The sequence below is a fragment of the Lolium perenne genome, chromosome 3, assembly GCF_019359855.2.
Source record: "Lolium perenne isolate Kyuss_39 chromosome 3, Kyuss_2.0, whole genome shotgun sequence".
Lineage (NCBI taxonomy): Eukaryota > Viridiplantae > Streptophyta > Magnoliopsida > Poales > Poaceae > Lolium > Lolium perenne.
In genome coordinates, this window is record NC_067246.2 from 45,420,538 (window position 1) to 45,425,753 (window position 5,216).

The 5,216-nt window shown below is 46.0% G+C and overlaps 1 pseudogene; it reads left to right on the forward strand.

Moving 5' to 3' along the window:
* Positions 1-487: 487 nt before the first annotated feature.
* Positions 488-4,737, forward strand: LOC127341401 (U-box domain-containing protein 33-like; annotated as a pseudogene).
* The last annotated feature ends 479 nt before the right edge of the window (positions 4,738-5,216 follow it).

The following is a 5,216-nucleotide window of genomic DNA, read 5'->3' on the forward strand; positions in this document are numbered from 1 at the left end:
TCTCGATACCAGATTATAGGAATAAATTGGCCGAACGGCTGCGACCAAGATGAATGGTTGTTGGACGAGAAAATCATTGAAGGCATACATTGGTCAAAACATTGTTTTGGAGAGGGCATGCATGAGAGTTAGCTACAAAAACTATACTACCCCTATATAATCTACTCCGTAGGTACGAAGGGAGTATGTATTTGAAATCTGCACACACCACTACTTATTTTTTTTATCCAGCTCCACGACCTTATCCTGGGCTCGCACACGCAGGCTGTGGCCTCAGGAACAATCTGAACATTGACATTCCTGGAGTTAACTCTCAGTATGCCGGCGATGGTTGACCTGAATAATTATAAGCCCAAGTTGGCGACGCCCCTTCCATTTCCTCCGAATATCCTCCGTCGTCTCCGGTCGATTCCCCAGCTAGAGTGGCAACGCGTTTACCCCAAACGTTAATAGCAGCAGGCTGCGGAGTTCTTCAGAACCAGCGGCGATGGAAGCTGTGGCCAGCAGCGTGGCGCACAGGCGGTGGGAGACTTCGGGAAGAAGCTCGCAATACAGCTTGAGGATGTCGGCGAGCAGTGATGCGGACATCGGCCATGATATTGTGGAGGTGAACAATGCCAGCGGCGAGGCGGTAGAGGAGGCGAGGCAGGCTGCAGGGGACAAGGTGTTCGTGGCTGTCTCGGAAGAGGTCAAGCGAGGGAAGAGCGCCATGGTGTGGGCGCTGCAGAACCTGGCCAAGGACGGCGCGCAGTTCGTGATAGCGCACGTCCACTGCCCCGCGCAGATGATCCCCATGAGTAAGCCTTCGTTATTTGTGTGATTTTTCCACTGGTTCTCTCAGGTGAAATCAGTCGGATGCCGATGCCATTCTGATCGAGTGCGCTGTTTATTACCAAACAAATGGATGTGATTTCGTTTGCATTTTTAGCCAGCAGATACCCAAATCAAATGGTTGACTTTGTCTATGTGCAGTCCAAACAATAGGGCTCTCGATCTCATTTTGTCATCAGCCAAAGCATGCATACATTATTTAGCTTAGATACACAGGATGTCAACAGGCATAAACATTCCAGTTCCATTTAAATGAAAATTTGCATCTTACCTTTATGCAGTCAGACTCCCACATGACCTATTTTGCTTGAGAGTTCAGAGTAGACTTGACAGGATTTGCATTCATCACCTTATGACAACCTTGCCTGTCTGTTGTTACAGTGGGAACAAAAATTCATTATACCAGGATGGATCCAGAACAGGTCAAGGACCACAGAAAGATGGAGCTAGAGAAGGCATCCGGAAGACTCCATGAATATGTTGTTCTATGTGCATTACGGAAGGTTTTCTTCCCTACATCTGCAATGTCTCACTCACGGATAAACTAATTAGGAAACCAGATAAATATAAGGGTGAATTACACTATTTATCGTGTAATTGTGCAGTTGTGCCACATATTATTATTATCCCATTTAATGCAAATTCATCTATAATAGCCCTTTTAGAAGCTTTGGACCCTCGTTTTTTTCATGTGTACCCATTGAGAAAGGTGTGAAGTGATCAACAGTGTTCGAAATTTTCAAAATGATGATAAGGAATGGAACAAATAGAGATGAGAGAATCTGGGCATGATTTTCGATGCAGACCTCCGATCTTTACACATTTTTTTCGTGCCACATCGACGTAACATGCCGGTGCTATCTAAACAAAACAAGCAAAATGCAAAAGTTGAATAAAACCATATTTAATCTCTCCTAAATGAGATATTCTGGTAGAAGCTCCACTAAACGGGTAATATGTGTCATAAATGCATAACTATAGGCTAGAAAGTGGAATTCATTTGACAACACATCATTTTTTTGGAGGATTTTTATTCATGCTACATTCTATGGAGTGTTCTAGCAAACCAAATTCAAAAATTAAGTTCAATCTCAAGTGTGTGTTAGAAATACAAAAAAGTATAATTTCTCTTGTCGCTCTTATCACATAATATAATTTCTATTTTACATATAGGTAGAGTAAATCCAGTATGCACTTACCATTAATGAGGAGAATTTAAGAATTACTTTATATGTATCATTATTGCATAATTAGATTTTATCATTTTATTATCATAGGTCAGCTGTGAGAAAATAATAATTGAGAATGATGATGTTGCTAGAGGACTTGAGGAGCTTATTACCCTTCATGGCATCACCAAGCTTGTCATGGGAGCAGCATCAGACAAATATTACTCAAAGTATGCTTGAAATTTTGGGTATTTTTTTTGTTTAAACCGTTTATCTCCTTCGCTTGTAGTCATTTATCATTCAATTAGTGAAGCATAAATCTATTCAATTTCCTGTTCCTGTTATTAATCAAATAATATATTTCTTTAAAAAGATAGCCCTTTTCCATTTTATCAAAATTCTTTCTATTTCTACCAAACACCTGATAGTTCTGTTAACATGCCATATTCTGATAATTTAGATATGCCGAATATCAACTAAACTAGTCAATTTAAGATTTCATACATAACATTTTTGGGAAAATTGTAGGAAACTGAAAACACCAAAGTCCAAGAAAGCACTCAGACTGATGGAGGCAGGAGCCTCATCATGTATGATATGGTTTACATGTAAAGGACAACTGATATGTACCAGGTAAGCTTAAGCCAAAGTCTTAAGAACTTGTCTTATATAAAAGTCCGTTAACATCACCACGCCTGTCAATGGCTCAATGCTGCAGGGAAGCGAACACAACCATTCCTGTGATACCACCATCGCCCATAAGCACAGTTGCGTCAACATTGTCAGCGAGCAGCATTTCCAGCCATATGAGATCAATTATGACTCCCCAGTCAGAGAGTGAAGCACCAAGCTCAAATGGAAGTCCACGGCAGGATCTGGACAGATTGCAAAGTTCGTGGTCAAGGAATGATGATGCCATCAGTGTGTCCGGATCCGCGATGGGGCATCCAATGCACGAGTCTGATGATGAGTTTTTTCCACCTCCTTCTCAAGAGCTCGTAAGTATCAGTTTGGCTACTGTCCAGTTGAAGACTTGAAGTCTCACAAGCTAGATAGAAATTTCTCCAACAAGTGAAATGCAACGTATATATGCATACAATTGAAGTGTTTGTGCGATACAGGAGAACCCAGGTGGTGATGCAGACATTTAAGGAAGACTTAAAGAGGCACTCCGTGAATCTCAACAGTCGAAGAAAGAAGTGTTTGAAGAATCAAGCAAGCGCCGAAAGGCAGAACTTGATCTGCTTTCAGCTCTTCAAAAGGTAACTACTGGTTCTGTTCTTCAGGGAGAAGCATATTTCAGGTTGTGAACTGAAAGTAACTAAAGACAAAGCTACTACTCTTACAGGCCAAGGAGTTGGAGAAGTTGTATCATCACGAGCTAAGACAGCGGAGAACAATTGAGGAGGCTCTCTCAATACAGAGGCGGGAGATGGAAGAAACGAGAGTCAAGTGCAAGACGTTGTACGAGGAACTACACGACGCAGGAGAAGAACATGTCATACTGGAGCAGTGCATCACAGAGCTGAAGTCTGCTCTGGACGATGAGAAGCAGAAGCTGGCGGCAAGCAAGCACCTTGTAGAAGAGCTAAGGGGAGATAAAGAGAAGCTGCAGCAGGAGAGGGGTGCTACAGCTGAAGAGTTGAGGCAGACGAAGAAGGAGCAGAGAGTGTCGGTTCCGGCGGCTGAAGCAGTAATAAACACCGAGTTCTCTGCCTCTGAGCTTGAACAGGCAACTCGAAGCTTCGACGAAGCGCTCAAGATCGGCGAGGGTGGGTTCGGATGTGTCTACAGAGGCTCACTTCGCAGCACAACCGTAGCAATCAAGCTGATGCATTCAAAGAGCCTGCAGGGGCAGCCAGAATTCAACCAAGAGGTAAGTAATTCCTACAGATGGTCATAATTGATTCATTGACATTTGTAGTTCAGTTCACAGAGTCGAGTCTGATGACTGATTCTGCAGTTTGACACCATTTGGCTGTAGGTTGCTGTCCTCAGCAGAGTACGGCACCCAAACCTCGTCACGCTCATCGGGTCATGCCGCGAGGTGTTTGGCCTAGTGTACGAGTTCCTCCCAAACGGCAGCCTCGAGGACCGCCTTGCCTGCACCAACAACACGCCGCCGTTGACATGGCAGGTGCGCACCAGGATCATCGCCGAGATGTGCTCGGCCCTGGCCTTCCTCCACTCCAACAAGCCGCAGCCGTTGATCCACGGCGACCTCAAGCCGGCCAACATCCTACTCGACGGCAACCTCGTCAGCAAGCTGGGCGACTTCGGCACCTGCCGACTCATTACACAGTCAAACACCTCCACCACCACCACCAGGCTGTACCCGAGGGGCACCTTCGCGTACATGGACCCGGAGTTCTTGTCCACCGGCGAGCTCACACCGCGCTCGGACGTCTACTCCTTCGGCATCATCGTCTTGCAGCTCCTCACGGGAAGGCCGCCCCAGAAGATCGCCGAGATGGTGGAGGACGCCATGGAGGAGGGGGGTCTGCAGTCCATCATTGATCCCTCCGCGGGGAGCTGGCCGTTCGTGCAGGCCAACCAGCTGGCGCACCTCGGCCTGCGGTGTGCCGAGATGAGTAGGAGGCGGCGGCCGGATCTTGCCCGGGAGGTGTGGCTGGTGGTGGAGACCCTGATGAGGCCGACGTTCGCGGGAGCTTCGTCGGATGATGACGCTTCCATGCCGTCCAACTTCCAGACAACATCATCGTCGGTCGTCGGATGAGGACTGGTAGTGGAGATGACCAATTCCTTGAACCGTCGTGTACATAGAGAAAACCGTATTGAAACCAAATTGTTTGAGAAATGAGGCGAATTTGCCGCCTCACATACCACAGGTTATTGTCCGATTCTTGTACGATGGACTATCTAACTGCGTGGTGTTGTGACCACACACGGACGGTTGATCCTTTTGTGTCGTGCGTGAATCGTACGTAATTTGTCGTACATATAGCCAGTGGCGGACCTACAAGGTATGCCGGGTATGCACCGGCATACCCTGCAGTCCAGCTCGTGCATGTATCATCTGACCAAACTTAACTTCTACGCGTAGGTATTGTTAGAATCGAAAAGTCCATGTAGTATACGAGTCGGAGACTCGTACGTGTTACGTGTTGTAATCTTGTATGACTGCCGTGTATATAAATAGAAGAGGTGGAGACGTGTAAGTCTACCACGAAAACCCTAATCATCTTTTTCAACTTG